This window comes from Salvelinus namaycush, unplaced genomic scaffold (genome assembly GCF_016432855.1).
Source record: "Salvelinus namaycush isolate Seneca unplaced genomic scaffold, SaNama_1.0 Scaffold1090, whole genome shotgun sequence".
Lineage (NCBI taxonomy): Eukaryota > Metazoa > Chordata > Actinopteri > Salmoniformes > Salmonidae > Salvelinus > Salvelinus namaycush.
In genome coordinates this window covers 62,501-74,930 of record NW_024057776.1, presented here as the reverse complement: position 1 = coordinate 74,930, position 12,430 = coordinate 62,501, and the positions used below count along the sequence as shown (strand labels likewise).

The 12,430-nt window shown below is 45.0% G+C and overlaps 1 pseudogene; it reads left to right on the top strand.

Annotated features, from left to right (window-relative positions):
* The first annotated feature begins 918 nt into the window (after positions 1–918).
* The window catches only part of LOC120035685, a 70,006-nt pseudogene continuing 58,494 nt past the window's right edge, over positions 919–12,430 (top strand).

The window sequence follows — 12,430 nt, the reverse complement described above, 5'->3', positions numbered from 1 at the left end:
TTTTAGTTGTTTCAGAAATATATTGGTTGTCTTTAGCTTTAGTTCTGAGGCGTTAAAAGTGGGAGTAATGTATGTCCTCGTTCCACAGACAGAGCTCTTTTTCCTTCGCGTGTTTCTGTAACCCCCCTCCCCCCATGAATTCAGTTCTGAGATTCAGACCCATCTCAAGGGAAACGAGCTCTCTCTGTCGCTCTCTCTTTATACAGCAAAATAGGCTATTACTTTACAATGTCCCGACTCGGTCATCGGCCAAGGTCTAATTTGCAGTGCCCTTGTGGATTCAAGACATGAATTTAAACATAGTTAAATCCCCGATTTACAACCAATCCTCAAAACAGGCTGACTGCACAGACAATTCCACCATTATATTGTAGGCCTATTGTATTAAAACGGATATGGTGGATACTACAAGGGCGTTCCTTGCTAGGGGGGGGGGGGGGGTCAGTGAAACAAGATGTGTGTTTACATTGTGTTTACATTGTAACGGTACCATTATTTTATACCGCTACATTGGCGCAGAGAGAGAAGGAGTGTGTTGGCCTGATGTGCGTCAAAACATCGTATCACGACAGTGGAGGAGTGACACATTTTGAATACCTACATTATGGCGCTCCGCCATCGCTCTCTCTACAATTTCGCCTTTATTTCTCCCCCACGAGCACCCCTTGTCGTCCACTCAATTCAAAGTGCTTTACCTGCCTGGGATACATATGTTTACATTGCCAAAGCAAGCTAAATATACAATAAAAATATTTTCATTTTCTCTCTTTCTCTTTCACCCGCTCGCTCCTGTGATAAGCAAACCCAAGCACGGGGAGGAGCTGCCGTATCGTGCGGCCCCCATCCCTTTTCTCCCCTGCTACTAATTTCACACACCAGAGAGAGAGAGAAATGAAAAGTAACTAAACGGGGGAAAGAGAGACGGGTGTGTTGCTTGTCCTCTTCATATGAGCGGAAAGGCGTCATATTCGGTGCAGCTCGAGCGCTGTTGTTGGCCGGGGCTCACACGAGAGAGAGAGAGAGAGAAGGAAGAGGTGCTGCTTTACAGATAACGGAACAGTGAAAGGAGAAAGCGCTAGCGACGAGTCATAAAAACGTCAAAATCGGTGTAAAACCAGTTAAGACAACAGCGCGCGTCCTGTTTCCCTCATCACTTCGATTCGAGCCAACTGGGATCGGGATGGATATATCTTCTTCTGCACCATTTGTCAGATCTCCCGCTAGAGAGGACCGTGCCTCACGCGCAGCAGCAGCACCCCCACCACCGAAATCGTGTTTTCTTCTCGGATGCTCCCATTAGATACAGAACAACGGTAGATATCGATTAGTGGCTAGTATTCGAATGCGGCGCGCACTGCCCGGGATAACGGTAGATTGAACCTGCTGGCTGCCATCAACTGAACAAACGGAGACGTACCAACGGGACCACGGGATTCGTGGTCGTTCAGCTATCCTAGGCACTGCAGCCTAGCAGGCAGCCCCCTTCGTCGCAAGATACAGGGAGAAACCGTGGGATACTAGCCTACACTCTCTCCCTGATGCAAATCACCGCCGCAGCGGAGCGTCGAGAAACGATGCAGCTGTTTGATAAGAAACATATGTAACGGGGGAATTACGGGAGACCCTGGCCGGGTTCTCTGTCTGATCTGCACACCCAGGCTGATAACGGAGGCTCCGGTAACGGGATTGGAATGGCATAGATTGCTTTTTTTCAACACGGTGACCGACGAACAGAACGGATACATATCTGACATGACTATCTGCATCTAGAGACCTCAAACACAGGCGATGGGTAAGGAAAGCCTTTCCTTTTCTTGTGGGGAAATATAGAGGGGAATATCGGCCAGAGACGTGCATGTTCAAAGACCCCTGGTCTGTCATAATGCACTTGTATGACTGCAATGTAGATGGGTGTGTGTATGTTGGTGCTTTCAAGACAACTGGGAACTTTGAAAAATAGGTTAAACCATGACGTCAGTTATCTTTAGGTCAATTCTGAGTTGGATGACCGTTCAAAACGAGTCGTAGCTCGTTTTTTTCCCCGAGTTCCCAGTTGTCTGGAACGCACTTGAGTCGGAAGTCGAAGATTTCCGAGTTCCCCGTTGTTTTGAACGCGGCATGTGTAGCCTATGTGTAGGCAGGCCTAGTTGGGGGTAAGGCCAAGATATAGGGACATGATATTGGTGATGAATTTGATGATGATGAATATTGTTATAATAATCTATTAGCCTATGGTTTTAGCAACCACAAACCAAATAATTACGATCCGAAAGCAAGCTGGTTCAGAATTGTATTCTCTGTCCATTCCACAAAAAATATTCGCGTGCGATTATGATCTTCAATATTAGGTGACGTTCCAGAATCCGTGATTCTTTACTTCTTGAGAGCTGACATGACAAGTAGACAAGACAGACGTATCCCGAGAGAGGCCGATTGGGTTTTGTTTTTGGTTGTTATCGTGTCTGCAGATGCAGAATTCCATTCACTTCACTTGCTACAGTAGAGTTGCAGTGTTACATTCTGCAGGGATAGAAACATCCAATTCAGACCATGTTGTTTGGTTTATACACTCTGAGAACAAATCATGTTATCCAGAACCTTAAAGGGTTATTCGGCTGTCCCCATAGGAGAACCTTTTCAATAACCCTTTTGGGGTCCATGTAAAACCATTTTGGGTTCGATGTAGAACACTTTCTACAGAGGGTTCTACCTGGAACCCAAAAGGTTCTCCTATAGGGACAGGAGAAGAACTCCTTTGGAACCCTTTTTTTCTAAGAGTGTAGGCCTGTGCAGTGAATGCAGATGTAGGGCCTAGAGAATATCTGTAGGGCCTATAGGGACTGTCAAGTCCCATTATAACAGCCTACCTAAACCAGCAGTAGTAAAGGGCTTCAGGAAGCAGTTGTCCCTTCAGATATAGCATAGATCTGATCTAGGATCAGCTTATCCTCACCAACCCTGACCTTTACCATTATGAGACTAATTATCATAATCCATTATAAGCTCATGTTGAGGAAAACCTTGTATATACACATTTTACAAGCATTTCGCTACACCCACAATAACATCTGCTAAATATGTGTATGTGACCAAAAACATTTGATTTGATTTGATTGTGTGTGTGTGTGTGTGTGTGTGTGTGTGTGTGTGTGTGTGTGTGTGTGTGTGTGTGTGTGTGTGTGTGTGTGTGTGAGAGAGAGAGAGAGAGAGAAGACAGTTACAGACAAACACAATTTGGTAGGCATGCCTAAGGCCTTGTTGTTTCTTCATGTTGCTAGAGGGATGTCTAAGGATGGAGTGACGATTGGTTGATCCATCTCCATTTACTCTGCGGCTAGCCTGGGAGTTGTGAGTTAGTGGTCGGAATGGGTGTGTGGGTATGTGTGTGGGTCGTTGTGTGTGGGTTGCACTTGCTCATGTGAAACAACTCACAAAATCATTTCTCAAGGGGTGTATCTTAATAGTCAATTGCAGCTTCCTCGTCTTCATCTGAAATCAAGATGATGGCTGTGAAATCAAGATGATGACCTCGTTCAAGCTAACATGACAGGGTCTGTGAATACGTCAGTTTAGGTGAAGGAAAGGAGACAAGGAGAGGAAGTTAACCAAGACTATAGAGATGCACCCCTTGGGAACGGTTCCCTGACTGAGGCTGAGGTATCTGAAGAATCCAAATCAGTTGTGAGTTATGCGTTGTGAATTAGTGGTCGCTGGATGGTGTGCGTGTGTGTCTGTGGGTCTCTGTGGGTCTGTGTGTGTGTTGCACATCTGGAAATTATGTGGAAATTGAGCAAGTTGAGGTGACTAAACTGCTTGGAGTAACCCTGGATTGTAAACTGTCATGGTAAAAACATATTGATACAACAGTAGCTGGTGCAGACAGATAGGGCAGCCCTGCTTCTAGCTCCTAGGCAACTTTGCAGTATTTTTTTTTTTATATGTTATTTCTTACAATATTAGCCCAGAATTTTTTTGTGATATTACATAGAGCCGGGAAGAACTTTTGGATATCAGAGCGGCGGTAACTCACCAGCATTACGACCAGGAATACAACTTTCCCGAATCGGAGGATCCTTTGTTCGTAACACCCAGGGCAATTGAACTGATTCCAGAGGCTGATCCAAAACACCGCCGGCAGAGAAGAGGAATTCGGAGGGGACTTCTAGTCCGACTCAGGAGGAGCGCAGACACCCACTGCTTCTGAGTATATTACTTGCTAGTTTTCAGCCTCTGGATAATAAAGTTGATGAGCTCAGGGTGAGGATGTCCTTCCAGAGAGGCATCAGGGATGGTAACATACTCTGTTTCACGGAAACATGGCTCTCTCGGGATATACTGCCTGAGTCTGTACAGCCAGTTGGGTTCTCAGATCATCGTGCAGACAGGAATAAATATCTCTCCGGGAAGAAGAAGGGCGGGGGTGTATGTTTCATGATTAACTACTCATGGTGTGGTTGTGATAACATACAGGAACTCAAGTCCTTTTGTTCATCCAACCTAGAATATCTCACAATCAAATGCTGACTGTATTACCTCCCAATTGAATTCTCATCAGTTATAGTCACAGCCGTGTATATTCCCCCTCAAGCCGATACCACGACGGCCCTCAAAGAACTTCACTGGACTTTATCAAACTGGAATCCACATATCCTGAGACCGCATTTATTGTAGCTAGGGATTTTAACAAATACATTTGAGGAAAACACGAGCGAAGTTCTATCAACACCTTGAGTGTAGTACTCGCGCTGCTAAAACACTAGACCACTGCTTCTCAACCTTCCGGGATACGTACAAGGCCCTCCCCCGCCCTCCCTTTGGAAAATCTGATCACGACTCTATTTTGCTACCTCCCTTCTTATAGGCAGAAACTCAAACAGAAAGTTCCCTAGTCTAACCAATCGGAATCCATGCTCCAAGATTGTTTTGATCACGCGGACTGGGGTATGTTCCGGGTAGCCTCCGAGATTAACATTGACGAATACACTGATACGGTGACTGAGTTTATCAGGGAGTGTATAGGAGATTTTGTACCCACTGTAACTATTAAAACCTACCCTAACCAGAAACAGTTCTATAGATGGCAACAAAACCACCGCATTTAACCATGGCAAGGCGACTGGGAATATGGCCGAATACAAACAGTGTAGTTATTCCGTACGTAAGGCAATCAAACAAGCAAAACGTCACTATAGAGACAGAGTGGAGTCGCAATTCAACAGCTCAGACACGAGAAGTGTGGCAGGGTCTACAGACAATCACGGACAACAAAGGATAACACAGTGCCACCGACGCGGCACGCTACCAAGGACTGTGGGCTCTCCTTTTCCGTGGCCAACGCGAGTAAGACATTTAAGCGTGTTAACCCTCAAGAGACTGCCGGCCCAGACGGCATCCCTAGCCGCATCCTCAGAGCATGCACAGACCAGCTGGCTGGAGTGTTTATGGAAATATTCAATCTCACCCTATCCCAGTCTGCTGTCCACACTTGCTTCAAGAGGTCCACCATTGTTCCTGTACCCAAGAAATCAAAGGTAACTGAACTAAATGACTATCGCCCCGTAGCACTCACTTCTGTCATCATGAAGTGCTTTGAGAGACTAGTCAAGGATCATATCACCTCTACCTTACCTGACACCCTAGACCCACTTCAATTTGCTTACTGCCCCAATAGATCCACAGACGATGCAATCGTGGACAAAAGGAATACCTCTGTAATAATGCTGTTAATTGACTATAGCTCAGCATTCAACACCATAGTACCCTCCAAGCTCATTATTAAGCTCAGGGCCCTGGGTCTGAACCCTGCCCTGTGCAACTGGGTCCTGGACTTCCTGACGGGCCGCCCCCAGGTGGTGAAGGTAAGAAGCAATACCTCCAGTTTGCTGATCCTCAACACAGGGGCCCCACAAGGGTGCATGCTCAGCCCCCTCCTGTACTCCCTGTTCACCCGTGTCTGTGTGGCCATGCACGCATCCAACTCAATCAATGAGTTTGCAGACAACACAACAGTAGAAGGCTTGATTACCAACAACGACAAGACGGCCTACAGGGAGGAGTTGAGGGCCCAGGGAGTGTGGTGTCAGGAAAATAACCTCTCACTCAACGCCAACAAAACAAAGGAGCTGATCGTGGACTTCAGGAAACAGCAGAGGGAGCACCCCCCTATCCACATCGACGGGACCGCAGTGGAGAAGGTGGAAAGCTTCAAGTTCTTCAGTGTACACATCACTGACGATCTGAAATGGTCCACCCACACAGACAGTGTGGTGAAGAAGGCCCAACAGCGCAACCACGCCTCTTCAACCTCAGGAGGCTGAAGAAATGTGTCTTGGCACCTAAAACCATCACAAACTTTTACAGATGCACAATTGAGAGCATCCTGTTGGGCTGTATCACCACCTGGTACGGCAACTGCACCGCCCGCAACCGGAGGGCTCTCCAGAGGGTGGTGCGGTCTACCCAACGCTTCACCGGGGGCAAACTACCTACCCTCCAGGACACCTACAGCACCCGATGTCACAGGAAGGCCAAAAAGATCATTAAGGACAACAATCACACGAGCCACTGCCTGTTCACCCCGAAATCATCCAGAAGGCTAGGCCAATACAGGTGCATCAAAGCTGGGACCGAGATACTGAAAAACAGCTTCTATCTCAAGGCCATCAGACTGTTAAATAGCCATCAGTAGCACCTTAGAGGCTGCTGCCCTATATACATAGACTTGAAATCCCTGGCCACTTTAATAATGGAACACTGGTCACTTTAATAATGTTTACATATTTTGGATGACTCATCTCATATGTATATAATGTATTCTACTCTATTCTACTGTATCTTAGTCTATGCCGCTCCGACATTGCTCGCCCAAATATTTATATATTATTAATTCCATTCCTTTACTTTGGATTTGTGTATTGTATGTATTGTTGTGAAATGGTTAGATATTACTTGTTAGATATTACTTGTTAGATATTACTTGTTAGATATTACTTGTTAGATATTACTTGTTAGATATTACTTGTTAGATATTACTTGTTAGATAATACTTGTTAGATAATACTTGTTAGATAATACTTGTTAGATAATACTTGTTAGATAATACTTGTTAGATAATACTTGTTAGATAATACTTGTTAGATAATACTTGTTAGATAATACTTGTTAGATAATACTTGTTAGATAATACTTGTTAGATAATACTTGTTAGATAATACTTGTTAGATAATACTTGTTAGATAATACTTGTTAGATAATACTTGTTAGATAATACTTGTTAGATAATACTTGTTAGATAATACTTGTTAGATATTACTTGTTAGATAATACTTGTTAGATATTACTGCACTGTTGGAGCTAGGAACACAAGCGCTAAAGCTACACCCGCAATTACATCTGCTAAACACATGTATGTGACCAAAACGATTTGATTTGATTGAAGATGGAGAGAAGTCTGTCCATAATAAAGCACTGCTCTGCCTTAACAGCACTATCAACAAGGCAGGTCCTACAGGCCCTAGTTTTGTCTCACTTGGACTACTGTTCAGTCGTATATGATATGTGGTAGTGTAGAAGGCTCCTGAGGGCACACACTTAGTGTGTTGTGAATGTATTGTAATGTTTGACATTGTTTTTTAAATGTATTTTTTTTTACCTTTATTTAACTAGGCAAGTCAGTTAAGAACAAATTCTTATTTACAATGAAGGCCTACCAAAATGCAAAAGGCCTCCTGTAGGGACGGGGCCTGGGATTAAAATGTTTAAATAAACAATATAAATACAGGACAAAACACACATCACGACAAGAGAGACAACACAACACTACATAAAGAGAGACCTAAGACAACAACATAGCAAGGTAGCAACACATGACAACACAGCATGGTAGCAACACAACATAACAACATGGTAGCAACACAACATGGTAACAGCACAAAACATGGTACAAACATTATTGGGCACAGTCCATGATTGTGTCTTTGAATGAAAAGATTGAGATAAAACTGTCCAGTTTGAGTGTTTGTTGCAGCTCGTTCCAGTCGCTAGCTGCAGCGAACTGAAAAGAGGAGCGACTCAGGGATGTGTGTGCTTTGGGGACCTTTAACAGAATGTGACTGGCCGAACAGGTGTTGTATGTGGAGAATGAGGGCTGCAGTAGATATCTCAGAAAGGGGGGAGTGAGGCCTAAGAGGGTTTTATAAATAAGCATCAACCAGTGGGTATTGCGACGGGTATACAGAGATGACCAGTTTACAGAGGAGTATAGAGTCCAGTGATGTGTCCTATAAGGAGCATTGGTGGCAAATCTGATGGCCGAATGGTAAGTTTTTTGAGCGAGAATTAAGACGACTTTTGAGTAGTAAGAAATGTATTAAAGCAACAGATACAATTAATAAGAATGGGCTAGAAACGTTTTATATGGTGAGTTACCTAGTGGCTAGGACAGGCAAAGCCCCATGCTATTGTGGAGGACTTAATTCTTCCTGCTGCCGCGGAGATGGCTAGGACAATGCTGGGAGAAAAGGCCAAAAAAACTATACAGACAATGCCTTCATCAAACAACACTGTTTCATGACGCATCAGTGACATGGCAGGAGATGTTTTGAAACAATTACAGCTTCATATACAAGCCAGTGAATTCTATGCGTTACAGCTGGATGAGTCAACAGACGTGGCGGGCCTGGCACAGCTCCTGGTATATGTCCGAGACGTTTATGGGGGGGTCAATTAAGGAAGACATCTTCCGCAAACCACTGGAAACCAGAACAACAGGAGAGGATATTTTTAAAGTACTGGACAGCTTTGTGGCATCAAGATGTGTTGGTATCTGTACTGATGGCACAAAAGCCATGACAGGGAGACATAGTCGAGTGGTAACGTGTGCAAGCAGTTGCTCCCGGTGCCACTTGGGTACACTGCAGCATCCACCGAGAAGCTCTTGCTGCCAAAGGAATGCCTGACAGCTTGAAAGACGTTTTGGACACTACAGTGAAAATGGTTAACTTTGTTAAAGCAAGGCCCCTGAACTCTTGTGTATTTTCTGCACTATACAATGATATGGGCAGCGACCATGTAACACTTTTACAACATACAGAAAGAAGTGCACTGGTTATCAAGGGGCAAAGTATTGACACGTTTTTTTTTAAATTGAGAGACGAGCTTAAAGTTTTCTTTACTGACCATAATTTTCACTTGTCTGACTACTTGCAGGATGACGGGTTTCTCACACGACTGGCCAGTCTGGGTGATGTTTTCTCTCGCTTGACTGATCTGAATCTAGGATTACAGGGATATATTCAACTATATTCAATGTAGTTGAGGCTACGATTAAGAGGTTGGAGCTCTTCTATGTCTGCATTAACAAAGACAACACACAGGTCTTTCCATCATTGTATGATTTTTTTTGTGTGCTTACGGACAATGTCCGTTTACGGACAATGTCAAATGTGATATAACGAAGCACCTGAGTGAGTTGGGTGCGCAATTACGCAGGTACTTTCCCGAAACGTATGACACAAACAACTGGATTCGTTATCCCTTTCATGCCCTGCCTCCAGTCCACTTACCGATATCTGAACAAGAGAAATTGCAACAAGCGGTTCTGTGAAAATGGAATTTAATCAGAAGCTTCTGTCAGATTTCTGGATTGGGCTGCGGTCAGAGTATCCTGCCTTGGCAAATCGTGCTGTTAAGACACCGATGCCCTTTGCAACCACCTATGTGAGAGTGGATTCTTGGCCCTCACTAACGTGAAAACTAAATGCAGGCACAGACTGTGTGTGGAAAATGATTTAAGACTGAGACTCTCTCCAATACAACCCAACATTGCAGAGTTATGTGCATCCATTCAAGCACACCCTTCTCATTAACCAGTGGTGAGTTATTCTCCATTTTCAATGAAGAAATAAGGTTTTATATGTAAGATGGCTAAATAAAGATCAACATGTTTGATTATTATTATATTATTATTTGTGCCCTAGTCCTATAAGAGCTCTTTGTCACTTCCCACGAGCCGGGTTGTGACAAACTCACATTCATTCTTATGGTTAATAAATGTATTGTATAGTGTGTGTGTGGCAGACTTACAATGATTGCAAAAAAAACTCAATTTGAGAGTGCGCTGACCCTGGTGCTAGAGGGGGTACGCAGCTGGAGGTTGAATGTTTGAAGGGGTACGGGACTATAAAACGTTTGGGAACCACTGGTCTACCGTATCAAAAGCTTTGGCCACGTCAATGAAAATAGCAGCACAGCATCGCTTTATAACTGCCTTAATGTTGCTGGACCCCAGGAAGCTGCAGATGGGGATCCATAGTAAATACAAATACACACTCAGTCATTTCTCAAGGGTCTATCTCACTTTCAAAATGTATCCTTTCCTCCTAACATCATAGAACACGATTGGGTCTGTAAATTCAATGCAGAGACTAGTCCTTTCACACCGATGTAGATCATCAAGGAGAGGAGATGAGGAGACAAGGAGAGGAAGCAAACAAAGACTATTGAGATACACCCCTTGGGAACGGTTCACTAACTGAGGCGGAGGTATCTGATGTAGCCTGGTTGGTTGGTTCGCTCTGAAGGTCTGCCAACGATCCAGCAGCAGTGCTGACACTGTAGACCACAGCTGTTGCACCACAGTAGAGAAAGGGGAGTGTGTGTGTGTGTGTGTGTGTGTGTGTGTGTGTGTGTGTGTGTGTGTGTGTGTGTGTGTGTGTGTGTGTGTGTGTGTGTGTGTGTGTGTGTGTGTGTGTGGGGGGGGGGGGGGGTGGACGTGTTTCACTATTCTTGTGGGGACCAGAAGACCAGAAGTCCCCACAAGAATAGTAAACAAACACAAATTTGACCAACTGGGGACATTTTGTTAGTCGCCACAAGGTCAAATGCTGTTTCTAGGGGTTTAGGGTTAAGGTTAGACTTAGGGTTGGAATTACGTTAAAGGTTAGTTTTAGGGTTAGGAGCTACGGTTAGGGTTAGGAGCTACGGTTAGGGTTAGGAGCTACGGTTAGGGTTAGGAGCTACGGTTAGGGTTAGGAGCTACGGTTAGGGTTAGGAGCTAGGGTTAGGAGCTAGGTTTAGGGTTAGGAGCTAGGGTTAGGGTTAGGGTTAGGAGCTAGGGTTAGGGTTAGGGTTAGGAGCTAGGGTTAGGGTTAGGAGCTAGGGTTAGGGTTAGGAGCTAGGGTTAGGAGCTAGGGTTAGGAGCTAGGGTTAGGGTTAGGAGCTAGGGTTAGGGTTAGGGTTAGGAGCTAGGGTTAGGGTTAGGAGCTAGGGTTAGGGTTAGGAGCTAGGGTTAGGAGCTAGGGTTAGGGTTAGGAGCTAGGGTTAGGGTTAGGAGCTAGGGTTAGGGTTAGGAGCTAGGGTTAGGGTTAGGAGCTAGGGTTAGGAGCTAGTGTTAGGATTTAGGGTTAGGAGCTAGGGTTAGGAGCTAGGGTTAGGGTTAGGAGCTAGGGTTAGGAGCTAGGGTTAGGAGCTAGGGTTAGGGTTAGGAGCTAGGGTTAGGGTTAGGAGCTAGGGTTAGGGTTAGGAGCTAGGCTTAGGGTTAGGAGCTAGGGTTAGGGTTAGGAGCTAGGGTTAGGAGCTAGGGTTAGGGTTAGGAGCTAGGTTTAGGGTTAGGAGCTAGGGTTAGGGTTAGGAGCTAGGTTTAGGGTTAGGAGCTAGGGTTAGGGTTAGGAGCTAGGGTTAGGGTTAGGAGCTAGGGTTAGGGTTAGGAGCTAGGGTTAGGGTTAGGAGCTAGGGTTAGGGTTAGGAGCTAGGGTTAGGGTTAGGAGCTAGGGTTAGGGTTAGGAGCTAGGGTTAGGGTTAGGAGCTAGGGTTAGGAGCTAGGGTTAGGGTTAGGAGCTAGGGTTAGGGTTAGGAGCTAGGTTTAGGGTTAGGAGCTAGGGTTAAGTTTAGGGCTAGGTTTAGGGTTAGGTTTAGGGTTAGGGTTAGGAGCTAGGGTTAGGGTTAGGTTTAGGGTTAGGGTTATGAACTAGGGTTAGGGTTATGAACTAGGGTTAGGGTTAGTTTCAGGGTTAGGAGCTAGGGTTAGGTTTAGGAGCTAGGGTTAGGGTTAGAAGCTAGGTTTAGTTTTAGGTTTAGGGTTAGGGTTAGGGTTAGGTTTGAGGAGCTAGGTTTAGGAGCTAGGGTTAGGTTTAAGGTTTTTAGGTAAAGGGTTAAGGTAAGGGTAAAATTATGGGTTAGGATTCCGGTTAGGGTTAGGGTTAGGGGTTAGGGAAAATAGGATTTTGAATGGGACTGAATTGTGTGGCCCCACAAGGTTAGCTGTCCAAGACTGTGTGTGTATGTGTGAGTCTAAATGAGGCTCTGGTACAGCGTTGCTTAGTTGGTGGCCTTGTTTGCCCTTCGCGTCCACTGAAAGCCGAAAACAGGAAATACAAATGTGAGAGGGGGGGGGACACTTTCTCTGATGGCATAACAGTAGTTCCATTTGACA